This window comes from Equus caballus, chromosome 16 (genome assembly GCF_041296265.1).
Source record: "Equus caballus isolate H_3958 breed thoroughbred chromosome 16, TB-T2T, whole genome shotgun sequence".
NCBI classification, from domain to species: Eukaryota; Metazoa; Chordata; class Mammalia; order Perissodactyla; family Equidae; genus Equus; species Equus caballus.
The window spans coordinates 11,775,159-11,799,414 of NC_091699.1; positions in this window are offsets into that span (position 1 = coordinate 11,775,159).

Genomic DNA, 24,256 nt, shown 5'->3' on the forward strand with positions numbered 1-24,256 from the left:
ATCAAAAAGATGGAAAATAGGAGGGTGATGTCAGCAACATGGCGGCATGAGCTCACCCGGGACTCTCTCCCCGACAAATTACAACCAAAAAGAGCAACTGCTCTCCAACCAAAAAAGAAAAATCCTAGTAACAGAAATCGTCAGAGACCCACAGCAGCCAAACGACAGAAGGCGGAGAGGCTGGAGCCGCCCTCAGAGGAGCTGGAACAGGGTAGGAGAGAAGTTTGCTCCTTCCGCTAGAGACTGGGATCGCTGCCACAGTGCGGGAAGGAGTGGGGGAGGGGCTGCACGTCCAGGGATCATCCAGGACTCCCACCACCGGTGCAGCGAAACCCTCTAACAGGGGAAAGCTTTCACGTGGGGGAGCCTCAGCAAGCCAGGGCCCCAGGAGAGCAGGGACAAGAGCTGACCCGAATCCAGGTCAGCCCACAAGAGAAAGTGCCTCTCCTCCCCCAACCCACGCTGCACACCGCCATTGCGACCGAAGATGGAGGGCTCAGAACACAAGGATCTCGACCCCCATCTAGTGGCGACAGGCTGTAACTGCAGCCGAATAATAGCATCATGCACAAAAACTGCTGCTCTACCATCCAGCAATTTATAAAAGCTCCAGTCCAAAAGGAAAACAATAAAAATACAGAAGTAGGTCCTAAGGGCTTGGAAATGAGTAAACTAAGTGAAGATGCATTCAAAATAGCTATCATCAGAATATTCAATGAGGTAAAGGGAAATATAGAGAAACAAGTCAACAAGTTCTGGAGTTACTTCACAAAAGACTGAAATTATAAAGAAGAATCAATTAGAAATACTACAGATGAAAAATACAATGGACCAGATAAAACAGAATACGGACTCCCTGAATGCCCGTGTAGACACCATAGAGGAGCAAATTAGCATAATCAAAGATAGACAGGCTGAATGGCTCCAGACAGAGGAAGAAAGAGAACTAAGAATTTAAAAAACTGAAGAAAGGGGCTGGCCCCGTGGCCGAGTGGTTAAGTTCGCGCGCTCCGCTGCAGGCGGCCCAGTGTTTCGTTGGTTCGAATCCTGGGCGCGGACATGGCACTGCTCATCAGACCACGCTGAGGCAGCGTCCCACATGCCACAACTAGAAGGACCCACAACGAAGAATGCACAACTATGTACCAGGGGGCTTTGGGGAGAAAAAGGAAAAAATAAAATCTTTAAAAAAAAAAAAAAAACTGAAGAAAATCTCAGAGAAATAGCTGACTCAATGAGAAATTGCAACTTAAGAATCTTCAGAATTCCTGAGGGCGTGGAAAAGGAAAATGGAGCAGAAAGTGTGCTCAACGAAATAATAGAAGAGAACTTCCCAAATCTAGGGATTGAGACAGAAATGTGTGTGGAGGAAGCTTTCAGATCTCCCAGATTTGTCAACGTAAAAAGACCCACTGCAAGGCATATAATAGTAAAAATGGCAAACACGAATGACAAAGAAAAAATACTCAGGGCACCAAAGCAGAAGAAAATAACCTACAAAGGAACCCCCATCAGACTTTCAGCAGATTTCTCTACAGAAACCTTACAAGCTAGGAGAGATTGGAGTGACATATTCAAAACTTTAAAGGATAAAAATCTTCAGCCAAGAATACTCTATTCAGCAAAAATATCCTTCAGATATGAGGGAGAAATTCAACCTTTTCCAGACAAACAAAAGCTAAGGGACTTCGTACTCACAAGACCTCCACTACAAGAAATCCTCAAGAAGGCTCTCATACCTGAAAAAAGAAAAAAAGGGAGAAAGGGGTCACAAAACACAGAATAGGGAGACAAATAGATAGAATCTGAATAGGATAGCAAATATTCAACTATAGCATTAGGGTAAAGAGAAGGAAATCACCAAAGCAAAGACAATCTTATCACTCTAATCACAAACTCACAACACAAGTTGGAATAAGAGATGAAAATAATAATTTAGGATGGGAGGAGGAAAGGGACTGAAACAGTCTAGGCTAAGGAAGTAAGAGACCACCAGAAAATGGACTATGTTATACATGAGATTCTGAATACAAACTGCAAGGTAGCCACTAAACTAAAAAACAGAACAGAGACACAAAACATAAATAAGAATAATCTAAGAAACCCAGCATAAGAAATTGCAGAAGTCAATGGGTAGGCTAAAACACACAGGTTGAGAAACAAAGGAAACACAGGCAAACTAGAAAACGAGTGATATAATGACAGCATTAAGCCCTCTTGCATCAATACTCACCCTCACTGTAAACGGATTGAACTCTCCAATAAAAAGACACAGAGTGGCAAAATGGATTAAAGAACCAGATCCAACAATTTGTTGCCTCGAGGAAACACACCTCAGCTCCAAGGACAAACACAGGCTCAGAGTGAAGGGGTGGAAGACAATACTCCAAGCTAATAGCAAACAAAAGAAAGCAGGTGTTGCAATACTTATATCAGACAAAACAGACTTCAAGATAAGGCAGGTAAAGAGAGACATAGAGGGTCAATATATAATGATCAAAGGGACACTTCATCAAGAAGAAATAACGCTTATAAATATCTATGCACGCCACACAGGAGCACCAGAGTTCATAAAGCAACCATTAACAAACCTAAAAGAAGATATCAAAAATAACACAATAATAGTAGGGGACCTCAAGACCCCACTCACATCAATGGACAGGTCATTCAGACAGAAAATCAACAAAGAAACAGTGGAGCTAAATGAAAAGCTAAAACAGTTGGACTTAATAGACATATATAGAACACTTCATCCAAAAACAGCAGAATACACATTCTTCTCAAGCACTCATGGAACACTCTCAAGGATAGACCATATGTTGGGAAACAAGGCAAGCCTCTACAAATTTAAAAAAATTGAAATAATAACAAGCATCTTCTCTGATCATAATGCTATAAAGCTAGAAATTAATTACAAGAAAAAAGCTGAGAAAGGCACAAGGATGTGGAGACTAAACAATATGCTATTGAACAAGCAATGGATCATTGAAGAAATTAAAGAATAAGTCAAAAAATACCTGGAGACAACTGAAAATGATAACATGCCATACCAACTCATATGGGATACAGCAAAAGCTGTATTAAGAGGAAAATTCATCACAATTCAGGCACATCTTAACAAACAAGAAAAATCCCAAATCAGCAATCTTACACTACACCTAATTGAATTAGAGAAAGAAGAACCAGCAAAGCCCAAAGTCAGCAGAAGGAGAGAAATAATAAAAATCAGAGCAGAAATAAATGCTATTGAAACAAAAAAGGCAGTAGAAAGGATCAATGAAACAAAGAGCTGGTTCTTTGAGAAGATAAATAAAATTGACAAACCCCTAGCCAGACTTACAAAGAAAAAAAGAGAGAAAGCTCAAATAAACAAAATCAGAAATGAGCGAGGAGAAATAACAACAGACTCCGCAGAAATACAACGGATTATAAGAGAATACTACGAAAAACTATATGCCAGCAAAACGGATAACCTGGAGGAAATGGGTAAATTCTTGGACTCCTACAATCTCCCAAAGCTCACTCAAGAAGAAGCAGACAATTTGAACAGATCAATCACAAGGAAAGAGATTGAAACAGCCATCAAAAGCATCCCAAAGAATAAAACCCCAGGACCAGATGGCTTTCCCGGGGAATTCTACCAAACTTTCAGAGAGGATTTAATACCTCTCCTTTTCAAGCTATTCCAAAAAATTAGGGAGGATGGAACACTTCCTAACACATTCTATGAGGCCAACATCACGCTGATACCAAAGCCTGACAAGGACACCATGAAAAAAGAGAACTACAGGCCAATATCACTGATGAACATAGATGCAAAAATTCTAAACAAAATTTTGGACGCCAGAATTCAGCAATTCATCACAAGGATCATACATCATGATCAAGTGGGATTCATACCAGGGACACAGGGATGGTTCAACATCCGCAAATCAATCAACGTGATACACCACATCAACAAACTGAGGAATAACAACCACATGATCATCTCAATAGATGCAGAGAAAGCATTTGACAAGATCCAACAGCCATTTATGATAAAAACTCTGAACAAAACAGGGATAGAAGGGAACTACCTCAAGATAATAAAGGCCATATATGACAAACCCACAGCCAACATCATACTCAATGGGCAAAAACTGAGCGCCATCCCCCTGAGAACAAGAACGAGACAAGGTTGCCCTCTATCACCACTCTTAATTAACATAGTACTGGAGGTTTTGGCCAGAGCAATTAGGCAAGAGAAAGGAATAAAAGGAATCCAAATAGGGAGGGAAGAAGTGAAATTCTCGCTGTTTGCAGATGACATGATCTTATATATAGAAAACCCCAAAGAATCCATTGGAAAACTTTTAGAAGTAATCAACAACTACAGCAAAGTCGCAGGGTACAAAATCAATTTACATAAATAAGTAGCATTTCTATAGTCTAATGATGAACTAACAGAAAAAGAACTCAAGAACACAATGCCATTCACAATCGCAACAAAAAGAATAAAATCCCTCAGGGTGAATTTAAGGAAGTGAAAGACCTATACAATGAAAATTACAAGGCTTTTCTGAAAGAAATGGATGACAACATAAAGAGATGGAAAGACATTCCATGCACATGGATTGGAAGAATAAACATAGTTAAAATGTCCATTCTACCTAAAGCAATCTACAGATTCAACACCATCCCAATCAGAATCCCAATGACATTCTTTACAGAAATAGAACAAAGAATCCTAAAATTCATATGGGGCAACAAAAGACCCTGAATTGCTAAAGCAATCCTGAGAAAGAAGAACAAAGCTGGAGGCATCACAATCCCTGACTTCAAAACATACTACAAAGCTACAGTAATCAAAACAGCATGGTACTGGAACAAAAACACATGCACAGATCAATGGAACAGAATTGAAAGCCCAGAAATCAAACCACACATCTATGGACAGCTAATCTTCAACAAAGGAGCTGAGGGCATACAATGGAGGAAAGAAAGTTTTTCAACAAATGTTACTGGGAAAACTGGAAAGCCACATGTAAAAGAATGAAAATTGACCGTTCTTTCTCACCATTCACCAAAATAAACTCAAAATGGATCAAAGACCTAAAGCTGAGACCTGAAACCATAGGCTTCTGGAAGAAAATGTAGGCAGTACACTCTTTGACGTCAGTATTAAAAGTATTTTGGACACCATGTCTTCTCAGACAAGGGAAACAATAGAAAGAATAAACAAATGGGACTTCATCAGACTAAAGAGCTTCTTCAAGGCAAGGGAAAACAGGATTGAAACAAAAAAACAACCCACTAACTGGGAAAAAATATTTGCAAGTAATACATCTGACAAAGGCTTAATATCCATAATACATAAAGAACTCACACAACTCAACAACAAAAAATTAAACAACCTGATCAAAAAATGGGCAGGAGACATGAACAGACATTTCTCCAAAGAAGATACACGGATGGCCAATAGGCACATGAAAAGATGTTCATCATCACTGATCATCGGGAAATGCAAATCAAAACTACAGTAAGATACCACCTTACACCCATTAGAATGACAAAAATAACAAAAACAAATAGTAACAAATGTTGGAGAGGTTGTGGAGAAAAAGGAACCCTCATACACTGCTGGTGGGAATGCAAACTGGTACAGCCACTATGGAAAACAGTATGGAGATTCCTCAAAAAATTAAAAATAGAAGTACCATACGATCCAGCTATCTCACTACTGGGTATCTATCCAAAGAACTTGAAGTCAGCAATTCCAAAAGTCCTATGTACCCCAATGTTCATTGCAGCATTATTTACAATAGCCAAGATGTGGAAGCAACCTAAGTGCCCATCAACAGATGAATGGATAAAACAGATGTGGTATATATATATATATATATATATACAATGGAATACTACTCAGCCATAAAAAAGAACAAAATCATCCCATTTGCAACAACATGGATGGACCTTGAGGGAATTAAGTTAAGTGAAGTAAGCCAGATAGAGAAGGACAATCTCTGTATGACTCCATTCATATGAGGAATTTAAACATGTGGACAAAGAGAACAGATTAGCGGTTACCAGGGGAAAGGTGGAGTGGGGGGGTGGGCACAAAGGGTGAAGGGGTGCACCTACAATATGACTGACAGACAATAATGTACAACTGAAATTTCATAAGATTGTAACTTATCATTAACTCAATAAAAAATTTTTTTATAAATGGAAAATAACAAGTGTTGGTAAGGATTTGGAGAAATTGGAACACTTGTGCACTGTTGGAGGGAATGTAAAATGGTCCACCCACTGTGGAAAGAGGTATGGAGGTTCCTCAGAAACTTAAACGTGGAATTACCATATGACCCAGCAATTCCACTTCTGGGCGTATATACAAAAGAATTGAGGGGCCGGCCCCGTGGCCGAGTGGTTAAGTTCATGTGCTCCACTTCGGCAGCCGAGGGTTTCGCCGATTCGGATCCTGGGCGCGGACATGGCACCGCTCATCACGCCATGTTGAGGTGGCGTCCCACATGCCACAACTAGAAGGACACACAACCAAAAAAAAAATATATGCAACTATACCGGGGGAGATTGGGGGAGAAAAAGCAGAAAAAAAAAAAAGAAAAGAAGATTGGCAACAGTTGTTAGCTCAGGTGCCAATCTTAGAAAAAAAAGAATTGAAAGCAGGGACTTGACTAGACATTTACAGATATTTACATCCCCATGCTCACAGCAGCATCATTCACAGCAGCCTAAATGTGGAAGCAACCCAAGTGTCCATCAACGGATGAATGCACAAACAAAAGGGGTGTGTACGTACAATGAAAGATTATTCAGTCTTAAAAAGGAAGGAGATTCTGATGCATGCTACAACATGGGTGAACCCTGAGGACATTATACTAACTGAAATAAATCAATCACCAAAGGACAGATATTGTATGATTCCACTTATATGAAGTACCTAGAATAGGCAAATTCACAGTGACAGAATGTAGGTTAGAAGTTGCCAGGGGCTGGGGGAAGAGGAAATGGGGAGTTGTTGTTTAATGGGGACAGAGTTGAGGTTTTTGGCTGGTAAATTTCCTGAGCGATTCTGCAACCAGTCAGGAACCGGGCTCCAGGGAAGCAGTCAACCTGAGACAGCGAGGCTCCAAGGCAGGAGCATGGACGCCATCTTCCAAAGAACGCCACAAGCCCTCTGACTCTGGGAACCCACAGCTTCCAGCACAGGGGCCAGACTACTGCACACAAGAGCTGCTGGTCACTCGCTGAGGCCTAGCATTCCTCAGAAGGGGTCACTTCTATATTTGTAGATTCTCCCAGAGCTCTCAGTGGTCCCTGAAGCAAGACGGGGCAGCCAGACAGTAGCAGGCAAGCCACCTGGCTCTACAGCTGCGGGACGCAGAGCTCTGCTGGGCACCAGCAGGGCACCAGCTCCACTGGCTTTCATATATCTACACTCGATTGAGTGCACGCTCTCAACAGGCAACTGACACAAGATCCCCAGTCACGGTGGATGGGGAAAGGGAGGGGATGCCCAGGGAGAGGGGAGAGATCAAGATCTTTTCCTCTCTTTTTAAATAAGATGTTGATGTACATACTGTCGATGGCAACTGTCTCTCCTATCTATCAGGACTCTGGAGCTGCCGTACGTGTGGTCTCATGCAGCCATCACAAGTGTCCGTGGAGGGCTGGGATGACTATTCCCAGTGCACAAAGGGAGCGGCCAGGGTTTGGGAGGATGAAGTTGTCTGCCCAAGTGCACCAGCTGTGACTTACATCCAGTCTTCCCGCTCCCCTGCATGTTAATAAGCCAAAAATGGCTAGAAAACCCACAAACGTGGCTTCCATTAGCTCCCTTTCCAACTGAAGATGTCCTTGGACACAGTCTCAGCCAGGAGGTGACTGTGGCACAGCAAGGGCTTCCTTCTCTTGGACAAATTCCAGGGAAAACAGCCCCCTCCGTCCCGCCATGGGAATGAGGGACTGACCAGCGGCAGTCAGACCTGGCCCGGAGCTCAGGACTGTCTGCAAATGGAAGCCTTCCGGGGCTAGAAGCGGCCTGACGCCCCTAGGACACCAGTATTCCCAAGCTCGGATGCAGAAGCTGCCCTGGGGATCCAGAAGGGGGACTGTGCATGTCTGGAGTGGGGCCTCCCTGGCTCCCATCCCCCGCCCCGCCATTCCCCCGCGGCCAGCCCTCTCCCAACGATCTTCTCCTCTGTTAGATGAGAAATAGCAATATCCCATCTGACGCTGAAAGCAACCCTGCTTTAAGGATTCTGGGGTGGATCGAATAAGGCAATGCAGGTAAAATGTCTGGCAATTTGGTCGGGTCGGGGGAGTTTACATTTTAGGAAATCTAATTATATAAAACGCCATATTAACAGATTTTAAAAATCGTGTGATCATCCCAATAAAAGGCAAAAGAAATTTTGAGAAATTCAGCATACATTCTCAATTTTTAAACCTCTTAATAAAATAGGAAAACACAGATACTCCCTTAACATGGTTTTTAAAAATATCTGGAGGACTTCCGCTTCTAACCACATGAGAGTAACTGGACTTGCCTTGCCGTCCCGCTGTAAATGCCTAGAAAAGTGGGCAAATTACGTGAAACAACTGTTTTCAGACATTGGACAACAGGCACAGTCTCTGGACTGCGATCTCTGAAAGAAGAGAAACAAATGAGATGAGGCTTGTGACCACCTCAGCCCACTGCCTGCAGGCGGCGGGAACCCAGCAGAGCACAGCAAGGAGCCTGGCTCCAGGGGACTGAGGGAGCTAGGATTTGCAGGACAGAGTACAGAAGAGGAAGGAGCTATGCAGAGACAGAGGTGAAGGATTCTGCACAGGGCCCTCTTGGCTGTGTTGCTGAATGCTACTCTGGGGGGCTTGGGGTGAGAGTGGGGGGCACGTGGGACTGGGAGACCAGCCAGAGAGGAAAGGCCACAATGAACACCTGGGGCACTCCGTGGAGGCTCCAGAAGGGCCATGCCTTTGAAGTGAGGCTAAGCCAGCCCTAGAGGAAAGGCCACTCTCAACCCTCTTTGTCACAGATTCAAATGATCCTTGAGAGGGCCAAGCTGATTCACAAGAAATGTGAGCTGGCCAGAACAAGTCCAGCCTTCTGGAAAGAAAGACTCATTCACAGTGGTTATTCAAAAGTAACCGGACATCCAAAGGCACAGGGAAGTGTGACCCACAACCAGGAGAAAAATCACCCCATGGATACAGGCTCCGGAATGTCAGAGATGATGGAATCAGAAAGGGGCTTTAGAACAGCTGTTGTAAAAATGCTCAGCATGCTCAAGAATTTACAGAAAAACATGAACATAATGAAGACAGCTATGGAAGATATAAAAAAGAACCAAATGGCACTTCTAGAGGTGAAAAATACAATACCCGAAATGAAACGTTCATTGGATGAGATTAACAGCATGTTACACACTGCAAAGGGAAAGATCAATGAACTTGAAAACGTTGCAATAGAAACTATCTAAACTGAAGAACTGAGAGAAAAAAATGCTGAAAGTAAAATGAACAGAACTGAAAATGTCATCTGTGGGACGATATTAAGCAGTCTGTGTGTAATTAGGGTACTAGGAGGGGAGGATGAAAAATATTCGATGACAATGTTCTAAATTTGATGGAAATTGTAAACCCACAGATCCAGGAAGCTCAGCACCCCTGGCATGGTGAACTGGAAGCTGCGCTCGCTGCCAGAGTCCCCATCCAGGAAGCACATGCAGGGAAGCTGTAGGAGTGCAGGCTGCAGAAAGCCCTCAGCTGACAGCTCCTTTGGGGTTTGCGTCATCTTGCAGAGAGCTACACGGATCCAGGCCACACCTTCCCAGGACAGCCTGCATTAGGTGACAGGGCAGGCGCAGCCATTTCAGCTCAATGCAGGACACTGTGATGGAAAGTTCTCCAGGGCCCCCTGCCAGGATGGGCGGAGTCCATCAAAGCTGCCCTGAAGTTCTCTTTCACTGCCAAACCCTGCCTCCACCTCCTTCCTTTCACAAGTGTTGATACTTAATCAACACTGTACCCCAAACTCCACCCCATCATCTGATTCCAGGGGACCCAACCTGCAACTCCTAGAGTGAAAACAGAAAGACAGTCACAAAGGTGCATTGCAATCAAACGGTGGAAAATGAGGGATACGGGGGAACAAAGAGAAGATGGCCAATGTCATCTCACCCAAAACTATGCAAGCCAGGAGATACGGAAGCGACATCCGTAGAGCGTGGGAAGAAAACCTGTGAACGCAGAGATCTACATCCAGGGGGAAAATGGAGACAAAATGAAGACTTTCAGAGGATCGAAGCTGGGAGCTTTCTTTAGTCACCAGCAGACCTGCAATGCAAGAAATGTGGCAGGGAGTTCTTCAAGCCAATGATAAATAAACCAGGTAAAAACTTGGAGCTACAGAAACGAATGAAGAGTTCTGGAAATGGAAAAACCATCAGTAATGAGAAAACTTTTTTCTCATTTTTCAATTTTTTTACAGGCAATTGACTGTTTAAAGTAAAACTATGCATTGTAGGATTTACGACATATATAGAAATAAACGGTACGAAAACAACAGAGCAAAGGATCGCAGGTGAGAAATGAGGCATACGCTCAGGAGGGTTTTGCGTTATACGTGAAGAGGTATAATATTATTCAAACATAGAATGTGATAAGTTGAAGTGTATATTCTAAACTCTAGGGCAACCGCAACAAAATAAAATAAAAAGGTATAGCTAATAAGTCAATAGTGAAGCTTAAAGGAAATACTAAAAAATAATTAATGCAAAGAAGACAGGAAAAGAAGAAAAAGGCACCAAGAAAAGAAGGGAAAATCGAAAACAAAGAGCAAGGTGGTAGATGTTGTCACAAACACACGGATACCTACACTAAACGTAAACAGTCTACGTTCAAACAGCAATTCAGAGATTACCAGAATGGATTAAAAAAGCACATAGCGTGTTTTTTTTAACTATGTGCTATCTACCAAAAACTCACTTTAAATATAAAAACACAAGTAATCTATAAAAGGATAGAAGAAAGATATATCATGCAAGCACTAATCAATTTCCTAAAAAGCTGGAGTGCCTATATTATTATCAGACAAAGTAGACTTCAGGACAAACATTACCAGGGATAAAAAGAGTCATTTCATAATGATACAGGTGTCAATTTACCAAGAAGACATAGCAATCCTAAATGTGTTGTACCTAACTACAAGGCTTCAAAATACATAAAACAAAAGTTGATAGAATTGAAAGGAGAAACAGACAAATCCACAATTACAGTGGGATGATGCCCGTGCTCCTTTCTCAATAAGGATATAGAAGACTCAAACAGTATCAACCAGTTTAACCCTCTAACACCTAGTAACACCAGATATTCATCCTTTCCAAGCACACATGGAATATTCACCAAGATGGAGCAAATGCTGAGCCACAAAACAAGTTTCTATACATTTTAAAAGTTAAAAGTAGGGGGCCTGCTGGTGGTGTAGTGGTTAAGTTCACGTGCTCCACTTCAGCAGCCCAGGGTTCACAGGTTCAGATCCTGGGTGCGCACCTACACACTGCTCATCAAGCCATGCTGTGGCAGCATCCCACATACAAAATAGAGGAAGACTGGCACAGATGTTAGCTCAGGGACAATCTTCCTCAAGCAAAAGGAGGAAGATTGGCAACAGGTGTTAGCTCAGGGCCAAACTTCCTCACCAAAAAAAAAAAAAAAAAAAAAAGTCAAAAGCATACAGAGTATATTCTCTGGGTAAAACCTAGTTAAAAAAACTAAATTAGAAATCAATGAAATTAGATATTTTTAAAATCCCCAAACATTTGGAAATCAACCAAATATTCGGAAATCAAACAAAACACTTTTAATTATCTAAGAGTCAAAGAAGAAATCATAGGGAAAATTAGAAAATATTTTGAAGTCGATGAAAATTAAAACATGACATATCAAATTTATGCGATGCAATTAAATCAGTGTTTATAATAAAATAGAAAAAAAGATCAGAAATTAGTGTAACTAATAAATTTAGAAAGATCACAAGATCCAAGATCTATCTACAAAAAATACTTTTATAGACTAGAAATGACCAACTGGAAAGTGTAATTTAAAAATTATACCCTTCAGGTGGCATCGGAAAACACAAAATAATAGGATATTAATTTAACAAAATATGAGCAAGACTTATTCACTGAAAACTACAAAGTATTACTGGGAGTAATTTTTAAAGGCCTAATAAATGGAGAGCTATGCCATGTTCATGGACTGGGACACCTGACATTGTAAAATAATAGTTCTCCCAAATTGGTCTATAAACTCCATGCAAGTTCAGTGAAAAATCCGGCAAGTTGTTTGTAGAAATCGACTAGCTGATTCTAAAATTTATATGAAAATGCAGAGAAACTGGAACAGCCTAAATATTTTTGAAAAAGAAGAACAAAGCACGGAGAGCATACTACTTGATTTCAAGACTTACTGTAATAAAGTTATAGCAATCAAAGTGGTGTGGTACTGGCATAAGGAAAGACATAGAGATCAAGAGGACAAAACAGAGGGTCCAGAAACAGTCCCGCGCATGTACGGTCAGTTGATTTTTTTTACAAGGTCTCCAAGGAAATACGGAAAGGATAGCCCTTCTAATGTTTGCTTCTGGAACAACTGGATATCTGTATGGAAAAAAACATGAACCTTAACTTTTCACCTTTCCCTGTATACCAAAAAACTCAAAATGGATCATATACGTAAAAGCTAAAACTATAAAACTTCTAGAAGAAACTTGAAAGAATACTTCTGTGACATTAGCCTAAGACTTCTTAAAACAGGACATAAAATGTAATAATCATAAAAGAAACATTAATAAATTGGACTTCATCAAAATGTAAAACTTCTGCTCTTCAAAAGATACTATTAATAAGACAAAAAATGACAAGTGTTGGAAAGGATGTGGGGAAAAAGGGAACCCTTATACACTGCTGGTTGGAGTGCAAACTGGTGCAGCCACTGCGGAAAACAGTGTGGAGATTCCTCAAAAAACTAGAAATAGAAATACCATATGACCCAGCCATCCCACTACTGGTTATTTATCCAAAGAACTTGAAATCAACAATTCAAAGAGACTTATGCACCCCTGTGTTCATTGCCACATCATTCACAATAGCCAAGATGTGGATACAACCCAAGTGCCCATCAACTGAAGAATGGATAAAGAAAATGTGGTATGTATATACAATGGAATACTACTCAGCCATAGAAAAAGACAAAACCCGTCCCATTTGCAACAACATGGATGGACCTTGAGGGTATTATGCTAAGTGAAATAAGCCAGACAGAGAAAGACAAACACAGAATGGTTTCACTCATATGTGGAAGATACACAAATACATGGACAAAGAGAACAGATTTATGGTTACCAGAGGGAAAGGGGATTGGGGATAGACATAGGGGTAAAGGGGCACATATTTATGGTGACTGACAAATAATAATGTACAAGTGAAATTTCACAATGTTATAAACTATTACGACCTCAATAAAATTTTTAAAAAAGAAATAAAAGGTAAATACGTACTCAGGAATATTAATCCAATTACAAACAGATCAATAAGTTAAGAGTTTGATGGCAAATTTGAGAGATTTGCTAGCTTCATTTATCAAGTACCAATTGATAATTTTGCATTAATAAAATATGTTAATATAAAAAATACTATTAAGCAAATGAAAACATAAGACAGATTGGAGGAAAATATTCCTCATACATGTAGCATCTGAAAAAGACTTGTATCCAGAATATATAAAGAACTTTTACAATGCAATAATAAGAATACAAGCAATCTAATAAAAATGGGCAAAAGATATGAACAAACACTATACCACAGAAGATATATGGATGGTAATAAACATGTGAAAAGATGCTCAACATCATTAGCCATCAAGGAAATGCAAATTAAAACTACAATGAGACACCACTTCACACCTTTAGAATGGTTGGTGAGGACAGGGAGCAAGTGGAACACTCACTCACTGATGGTGGGGATGTGCAATGTTATAAACACTTTGGAAAACAGTTTAGCAGTTTCTTAAAACATTAAATGTATAACTACCACATGACCCAGTCATTCTACTCCTAGTTAATTACCCAAGAGAAATGACATCATACATCCACACAGACTTTAAATCTATGAATGTTAATAGCAGCTTTATTTGTAATACTCAAAATTGGAAACAATCCTTTGGGGTTCAACAACAGAGGAATGGATAAACAGAGTGGTATGTCCATACAATAGGTTACTACTGCAATGGTTAATTTTATGTGTCGACTTGACTGGGAGAGGGGATGCCCAGATAGCTGGTAACACATTCCTTCTGGGTGTGTCTGTGAGGGCGTTTCCTGAAGAGATTAGCATGTGAAGCAGCAGAGTCGGTAAAGATCACCCTCCTCAACGTGCGTGGGCATCATCCAATCCACTGAGGTCCCCAATAGAACAAAAAGGCAGAGAAAGGGCACATTTGGTCTGTACTTGAGTTGGGACATCCATCTTCTCCTGCCCTTGGACGTCAGTGCTCCTGGTTCTTGGGCCTTTGGACTTTGACTGAATCACACCACCAGCTTTCATGGCCTCCAGCTTGCAGACGGCAGATCGTGGAAACTCTTGGCCTCCAAAATCATGTAAGCTAATTCCTCATAATAAGTCTCTTTCGTATATATCTATATCTACATATATCCTATTGGTTCTGTTTCTCTTCAGAACCCTGACTAATGCAACTACTCAGCAATAAAAAAGAATAAACTAGTGATATATGCAACGACATGGATGAACCTCAAAGTAATTATGCTGAGTAAAAGAAGCCAGATCCAAAGAGTATACACTGCATATCTACGGTGATGGAAAGAAGACCATTGGTTGCCCCAGGATGGGTGGGGAAGGCGTGGGAGTGAGGAATTACAAAGGGACACAAGCAAACTTTGGGGGCGATGTGTTCATCATCCTGATTGCAGTGACATCCACATGTATACACATGTGTCAAAACTTTAAATATGTTCATTTTTGTATGTCAATTATATTTTATTAAAGGTGTTTTTAAAATTACAAAGGTAGGTACTATCACAGTGGTACTATCAACCCACTAGAATGGATAAAATTAAAAAGACTGATAGTATCGAGTGTTGATAAAGATTCAGAGCAACTGAAATGCTCATACACTGCTGGTGGAAGGTAAACACGGCACAACTACTTTGGAAAACAGTCTGGCAGTTTCTTATAAAGTTAACTATGGGACCCAAAAATAGCATTCCCAAGTGCTTACCCAAGAGAAATGAAACCTATGTCCACAAAAAGACATGTACACAATTGTTTATAGCCAGCTTTATTCATAACAGCTCAAAATCGAAAACAACCCAAACGTCCATCAAGATATGAATGGATGAAATATTGCAGTATATCCATTTCATGGAACACTACTCAGTAACAAAACAGGAAAACTACTCATATATGAATGACATGGACGAATCTTTAAAACATCATCAGGCATGAAGGAAACCAAAAACACAAAAGTATATTCTCTATGATTCCATTTATACACTATTCTAAAATAGGTAAAGTTAACCTACAGTGACCAAAGCTGATCAATGGTGGCCTGAGGCATGGGAGATGGTGTGAGAGATGGCCTTCACGGACATAAGGGGATTTTCAGGGTGACAGAAAGGCTCCATATCTATATCTATATATAAATGTGTCTATACATTATGCTCTAACACCGTGAAGTGGCATTTCTGTGGGTGTAGACATCTGTCAAAACTCCTTAAACTATATACTTTAAATGGGTGTGTTCTATTTTACTTACATTACCTCACCAATTTGATCTAACAGAGAGCAGCCAATTCACAGTGCACGGACTGATTCGGATCTCATTTTCAAACTAAGGAAAAAATCCAAGATAAATGGGGAAATGTGAACACTAGATATTTAACAAAACTACAGAATTATTATTATTGTTGTTATGAACTTTCTGTACAATGATTTTTGGTTATTTTTTAAGATTTTCTATCTTATAAGGATATACACTGAAGTATTTGCTGATTAAATGGTAGAATGTCTATATTGGCTTCAGAATAATCTGTGAGTGGGAAGGGAGGAGGATATAGGTTGAAACAAGATTGGCCACAGATGGTAACTTTTGGAGCTGGATGATGAGCACATGGTGATCCATTGTGTAGTCTCTCTACTTTTGTGTACATTTGAAATGTGCTATAACTAAAAAGACCATGAAGTATAATCTCCACATGATATTGGGCAACTTCCCCCTCATCATAAGCACTGTCTGTGGCTGCAAAGATCATCTATGGATATGCTGTGGATTGTTGGACGTTCGGCCATCTATGCAGATGTGCAGAGCAGAGTGGTTGGGGATGTGGAAGTCCTTAGGCAAAGGCCTTGACCTCCCTGTGCCACAGCTTCATCGGTGAAGTAATAGCTGCTTCCCAGCATTATTGTGAAGACTCACAGAGTCATACACCAAAAGCACCTGGATCAGTACCTGCTATGGGTAAGCACAGAGTGAATCTTGGTGTACCATCACCATCATCACCATCACCTCCATCATCACTATCACCATCATCATCACACCATCATCATCATCATCACCATCACCATCATCATTATCACCACCATCACTATCACCACCACCATCACTATCACCATCACCATCATCATCATCATCATCATCATCATCATCACCATCATCACCACCATCACCATAATCATCACTATCATCAACATTGTCATTATCGTTGTGGTTGTTGTTATTGTCAGGTAGTTTCTGGTTTCTTCTACTAGCAAGCAACACCACAACAAAGTTCTTTGTGTATAAACCCTTGTCTCCAACTCTGAGACTTTTAGTCTAATGTCCTAAAAGTTGGGGTCTGAATTAAAGGGCAGGTGATGTCCTCCAGGCCCAGCAACTCCAGCCAGGGGGAAGAAAGGCTCTTTGTGACACATCCAAATCAGAATCCTATCAGTTCAATCAGAATCTAAGAAGACTACAGTCTCCAGGAGAAGGTTTCCTACAGGAAAAGGGGCTGTGGCCACTGAGAGAACAGGGCTGTCTAGGATAGGAGATCCGGCACTCACAGCAGATGGGAGCAGGTTTTGCACCTAGAGCTCTGCTGCCAGAACCAGCTACAGTCACAGCTGCTGCTGTAGGGCCAGCCTGCCCTCCATTCAGCCCCCTGCTAGGGTCACTGCCGACCCTCACCCAGGAAGTGGTGACAGAGAGAAGTGACAGGCCCAGGAGACATTTAGGCCCTGGCCACAGTCACAGTTGCCCCCGGGGGCTGGGCAGAGAAGGTAAATGATGCAGTCTGACAGTGGCCGTGGCTAACGTTTATGCAGCAGCTACTGTGTTACACTGAGGGCACGTGCTGTTTAGTTTGGTCTTCAGAACCCTATAAGGCAGGTTCTAATAATAGTCCCAACTTACAGATGAGGAAATGGAGGCACAGAGAGATTACATCTCTTGGCCAAGATGCACAGCTAGTCAGCAGTGCAGCTGGGATTCAAAGCCTGGACCTGAGACCCCGGAGCCCTGACCCAGCACACTGCACCACGCCCACATGCGTCCACTGTAAATCCCGCCTCCTGCAGCCCCAGCAGCCCCGTGTCTAGATTTCTGCCCCAAAGGTGGGACTGCCCAAGGGAGACGTTCCGATTTTTAAGTGCCGGCAAGTAATTCTTACAAATGTAACACTACTCAGGCCAAACGAGTGGTGCTCTTGCCCCATTTGGGCTGCAGAACACCAGTGTTCAACCCCTGGAAAGGACAGAGTGAGGAGGCGGAGGGACTTGAAGGCTCCTTTCCCGGGAGGGGAACGCAAGAGAAGGAGCCAGCCAGCAGGGAGAGGCCCCCCTGCAGCAGGCAGGCCATGTTCGTTTGCATTGCTCTCTCCTGAAGGGAGGCAGAAACGAATACCTGCAACAGGCCCGCCCCTGGCGCAGGGTCAGGGAGCAGGGGGCACCATTCAAGAAAAGAATCTGGACGCAGCCCAGGCTCCCTGACCTCTGTCTGGAGCAGAGGAATGAGGCTCTCACTGGAGTTAGGAGTTTGATCTTTGAGGAAAAGAACGTTTGAGGCTCTTTGAGAAGCAGCCAACCAAAATCCTTGCCTGCTGCAGGGCTGCCAGGGCCAAACGCTGACACGAGGGGGACAGGTGGCCTTTTGCATAGCGGCTTTTCCCTTCAACAAAACAAACCCCACCGAGGGGCCAGGCCGCACCCGCTGATGACCTGCCATGTCCACCCCCTCTGCAGAGCCAGCATACCCTCCTCCTCTCTGAGGCTCATGATCTCCAGCCCTCGTGGGGACACACGATGCCAGACTTGGAGTCGCGAGGCCTCTGGGATTAATAAGAAAGCAAAGAAAGGAAGACGACCACCAACTTGCCCGCACTGGCCAGCCGGGAGGCAGGCCTGAGGGGCAGCCCAAACGCATCTCAGTTGATGGCAACTCCTGTCTTCCGGCGGCTACTCAGGACAAAAGCCTCAGGGTCATCCTGACCCTCTCTTTCCCCGAGCCACCACTTCCCACATGTTGGGACACGGTCAGGTGCTCCAGAAGCCTCCCTGAGACAGAGCCAGGCACGCAGGGAGCTGGTCAGGACCCCACACCTGCAGAAGGGCTGGGGGAGAAGCCGACTGCAGAGGGAGAAGTGAGCTGGGCTGTGGGCCGGCAATTGCCCGATCCGCAGGGGCGCTGGATGGTATCTGGTCGTCAGCCTTGTGCGGGTACGTGGCTGGGGCCAACCCAGATGGCTGGAGGTCTGCCAACAGCCAGGCCCACAGATCCTCCCTCGAAAGGGCATCCTGGTGGTGCATCCCTGTGGCCACCACAATCAGCAAATCCTTTTCAAAATCTGGTGACTTCTCCTCCACTGCTACCATCTAGGTCCCAGCCACCTAGCCTGTCACCTTGCCGATGTCACTCCTCCATTCATGTTTTTAAGAGCTAACCATGTTTTTCCACGACATCTAATCAGGGCTTCTAACATGTGCAGAGTCACCGAGCAGTACTATCCAGTAAAACGCAGTACAAGCCATACCGATCATTTTAAATTACCTAGTAACCATGTTAAAAAAAGTAAAAGGAAATTAATTTTAATAACATATTTTATATAATTCAATATATCCAAAATATTGTGATTTCAACAATAACCAATATAAAAAATTATTAACAAGATATTTTACATTCTTTTTTTTTTAACTAGGTCCCCAAAATCCAGTGTGTATCTTACATTTACAGCACATCTCAATTAGGATGAGCCAAATTTCAAGTGTTCGGTATACTTACTCATTCCCCTACTGACGGCCACTCACATTGTCCCGAGTTCCCCACTAAACAACAGTGACGTGCTCGCATATGTCTCCTCAAAGACCAGCACGAGCATCCATTTCTCTCCTGGGCACACGCCCGCGAGCGGGATGGCCTGCGCATGCTCAGTTCGCCTTCGTCCGCCAGCTCCCTCTGCAGTGTGGCCGTGCTGGCCCCCCTCCGCAGGCACGGGGTTTCACTGACTCCACACCCCTCCGATCTCGGGCATTATCCACCTTTCTATGGTTTGTCAACAGGCCATTTGTAAAATGATGCCTCCTTGTCATTTTGATCTGCATTTCTCAATTACTAATGAGTTTGGGCTGAACTACCTTTAAAGGAATTTCTCCAACCTAAATGAGCATCAGTAACGAACTAGCTAAATAAATTACATTGTACCACTTGATGGACTATTGCAGAGCTGTTAAGAAGAACGAGGTAAAGTGCAAGAGCCAGCTAAGAGAGAGCGTTAAGTGGAGCAGCTGAGGTGCAGAAGAGAACACGCAGGCTGGTGTCCCAACATGGGTACAGACAGACGACTGGGCATGTGCCAGTCTGAGAGAACGTCCCCAACTGCTAACAACCATCATCGCCGCAGGAGCCAGACTACAGGGAATTTTGCGCTTACTAAGTGGTTTCCAATCATTGCCTGCGCGACTTTCCAATCAGAAAAAAGAAATTAAGAGACGAGCACATATACTCTCTAATTACCAACCCCCACCCAAAAAAAAATTTCTATCTTGAAAAGAGGCCCACCCCAGGCCCCCACCTGCCCTCTCACTCCCCAGTCCCCAGTTCCAGTGCCTCTCTGTGCCTCAGTTTCCCCATCTGCAAAAAAAGAGATGAGAATCATATCTGTTCATAGGATTGTGGTGAAGACCTCATGCGCTGAGAGCTATGAAGAGATTAGAAGAGCAGCCAGCGTCTTCTGTTACTATGATTTCTCCACCTCCCCACACACAATGTCAAGATTTCTTCATTCTTGCAACACACATTTGTTGAGTATCTACCAGTCCAGGCACCGCTCCAGGAACTTCAGAACATAGAAAACTAAGTAAAACAAAAATAATAATAATGTAATTATTTACCCCAGAGAAAATGAACTGTTAAGTAAGAGAGGAAAGGTGACCAGAGGTTTCTCTGTGGCTCAGCCCGGACTAGGGTTTGCCCCAATTATAATAATATGGACTCCGAGCCAGAATGGGTCACTAAAAGGAGAGGATGAAAGGAGGCAAGGGACTTGAGTGAGGACAAGGACAAAAGATATGGTCAACTAGCAGACACCCTCCATGCTCCTGAGGCCATGGGCTCTCTGCAATTACGGGAAAGGGCCTGTGACCCCCAGGCCACTGCCGGAGAGTCTGGGTGGCCCCGGGTTCTCAGGAGCTGATGGGCTGGCAGGTGGGGGGCAGCTGCACCAGCAAACTGTGAGCTGGCCCCGACACCCACAGGCCATCTCACCCATCACAAGGGGCAGCCGGGCCCAAGGAGGGAGGGGCTCACATAAGGCCATGCCAGGAGCAGGGGGCGGAACCAGACACAGACCCACACAGCCGACCTCTGGTCAGGGCTCCTTCCGCCGGCCTCCTCACTTGCCCCTCCGGTTGAGACCGATTTGTCCCATCACGGTGAGCGCACGCGGTGGAGCGCCCTGCTGCCTAAGACATGAAGCCGCACTAGCTGCAGCCCTTTGGGCCTTTCGGAGCCTCCATTGCCCATCTGCAAAAGAAGGATACAGAAGTACGTACCTCTTAGGATCTGAAGGTTAAACGCGTTACTATCGACAAAGAGCCTTGGGAGGTATTGGCATACAAAAGTTTAGCAGTCTGCATTATCCTTTCCTGCCATCTGCTGAGAAGAGACAAGCTCTGTGGTGCAAGGTCAGCGAGAAAGGCAAGAGAGGAGGAAGTGCACGACCTGGTTCCATTGTGCGGTGTGGACAAGGCCATGGAACATGCACAGCACACACACACCACGTACATGCATACGTACACATGTGCGTACATGTGCGTGCCCACTCATGTATGTGAGTATGGGAGTGTTTCTATGAGTGAGAGTATGTGTAAATGTACAGATGTGTGTATGTGGGGATGTGTGCACCTGGGTATAGGATGTGTGTATATGTAAATGAGTATGTATGGGCATGTGTATATGTGTGCTTTGTAATTTGTGTAATACAAATCTATAAAGAAAGAAATGGAATCTTCCCTGGTGTAAAAAAGGGAGACAGGATCCTCTCCCCTGCTTTAGTATTTCCCTTAGATAAGTTGAAATTGTCGGCACTCTCTCTGTCTCACTGAGATTATGTAAATGTTTTTCAAAGCTAAATGAGCCTCTTACAGCTTTTCTCCGAGACTGGCTTTCTGGAGGCCCAGGAGCCCTTTCCGAACGTCAGCATCCAGAAGGGTGGGGCCTGTCCGCCCTCTGCTCAGGGTCAAAGGCCTGGCGCAGGTTCCCGCTGGTCGGGGGACAGAACTTCCATTTTTCCTTGGGGGTAAAGACAACTAGCGTGTGTGCAATGGGTTGTGTCTGCCAGGCTGTGCAAGGGAGCTCCCTTTCTTCTTTAGCAGACTGCCTGTGATGGACATTGCAGCCTGGTTCAATGCTTCTTCAATAACAAAACTATTGTCTTTCTCTCCTATCTTTGTGGAGAACTTTTCTGGAGTGGCAGGAGATTTTAATTATTTTCCCAATACATTTGTGTTTATACGTGTATATGAGTGTGTGTATACATGTGCATATGTGTGTGTATACAAATGTATGTATGAGTCTGAGTGTGTGTGTACAGAGGGTGTGCGCAGGGGTGGGGGTGGGGGCGTGGCAAGATTCCTAAGAAGCTGGCACAGTGCACCCCTCCAGGACTTCTGGAACTGGGGTCAGGGATGGGAGGGAGAAACCCTCTTTTTTCTACAGCAATTGAACTAAGCACATTTATTGTCCTACAGAAAAATATGTCATTTCGGTGACTCTGTACTGTCTGCTGGAGGCTTTTCTCTGTGTGAGTCATCACACTTAACACAAACACAGCCCCAGACGCTGTGCCCAGCACTCTACCTGCTTCACCTCATTCAAACTTCACAACAGCCTGCCCCACCCTGCCAGGAGGTTGATGCTGTTAGGAGCCTTCCCATTTTATAGATGGGAAACTGGATGCTTGTCCAAGGTCACAGGGCTGGGGACACACTGAGGTCTGGATTCACACCCAAATTGCTCCTACAGCCAACCACCTGCCCACTGTCCTGTGAACCGCGGCTGGCTCCTGCAGGTCTGCAGCTCTCCGCCCGCAGCCCTGGCTCTCTGCTCACAGCCACCAGTCAGGTTGCCTGGCTCCCCTGGGGCGGGCCCAGCAGCTGCGGGTCAGACAGGAGCTGGCCTCCAGCAGAATGTGAAATTGAGTGGAGTCAGGACTCCAGAGCCAAGAACGCTAATTACATCAGGATCCCTGGGGGAGGGAGGTCGCGATGCCAGGATTGCTCTTTGGCTCATTTAAAACCAGAAAGAATGAAGAATGATAGCATATTGAGCAGGAAAACCCAAGAACCCCCTGGAATATGGAATTGAACCAGATATGGGGACGCTCAGGCAGGTAAGGCGTCATTGACCCCATTGGACAAGGGCTACCCAGGACGTCAGGTCTCAGGTAGCAAGGGCCGGTTCATCCCTCGCCGACCTAAGGTGTCATCTTCCTAGGGGTCTTATTCGGCTCCGGATCCAAGCCATGCCTTTTTCGGGGCGCCCCCGCCCTCCCCGCGCTTTTCCCGCCGCGGGCATCTCTCCAAGCCCCCGCGGTGGTCCTAACAAAACGCATCCGCCAGCGCCGCAGCTCCTCCCCTTGGTGGCTGGACCGACAACGATCCTGCGTTGAGGCGGGAGCCGGGGAGCCCACACACCAGCCCCGTGCTCCGTCCTCGAGGGCCAGGGAGCCACCTCGCAGGTGCAGAGCATGCTCGCGACACAACTCCGACAGCCGGAGTCAGGAGGAGCAAGGACAGGAGCGACAAGGCCCCTTAGACATCGTCTGGAAACAGGGTGCCTAAAGAAGGTGTACAAATCGGCAAGCAAAAAAAGCTGCAAAAACGGGCAACAGCGATGAGTACGTTTCATAGAAAGGGAACTTTGGCCAATAAACAAAGGAAAAGGTGCTCAACCTCGGTAGGCTTCAGGGAAAAGCAAATTCCAACCGCGAAGACATACCACTTTGCACCTTGCATTGGCAGAAGGCAGACTGGCAGGCTGGAGGCTGTCCTGGCCCCGGCGAGGATGCACGCCGCGGGGCGCCCTCCGGGGTAGCTTCTTTGGAGGATGGTTTGGCATTCCTCGGTAAAGGTACAGGTGCGCGGCCAGCCCTCTTGGGTGCAGCCCCGGGAGAAACCCCGGCCCAGGCAGCCGAGGCACGCGCACACCAGGGTATTCACAGCAGCGCTCTCTGTAATGGGGGGATGTAAGACCACGACCCCAACGTCCCTCAACATGAAAAGGCATGGATCCTCTAGGTGCATCCATACCCTGGAACCCCCTGCGGAAATTACACAGAACAAACCGGAATATGCTTATCTATATGGATGAATCTCAGAAACACAATGCTGAATGAAAACAGCAAGCAGCAGAATTATAGATTCCACTTAGATAAAGCTTAAAACATGCAGAATGATAGTATATATGCTTTAGAGATGCGTGGGTATGTGATGGAAGTGTAGCGGCATTGATGACCAAGACTCACACCGGCCTCAGGCTGGGCTGCCCGCAGGGAGAGGAGTCTTGATGGAGGAGGCGCGCAGCCGCCTTCAGCCTCATCCGAATGTTTCACGGACGTCAACAATTCCGAACCAAGGATGACAAAACGCGAGGATTTGTCCTGTCCGGGTGATGTTCACCGGAGCGTCTGTGACATTGCTCCCTG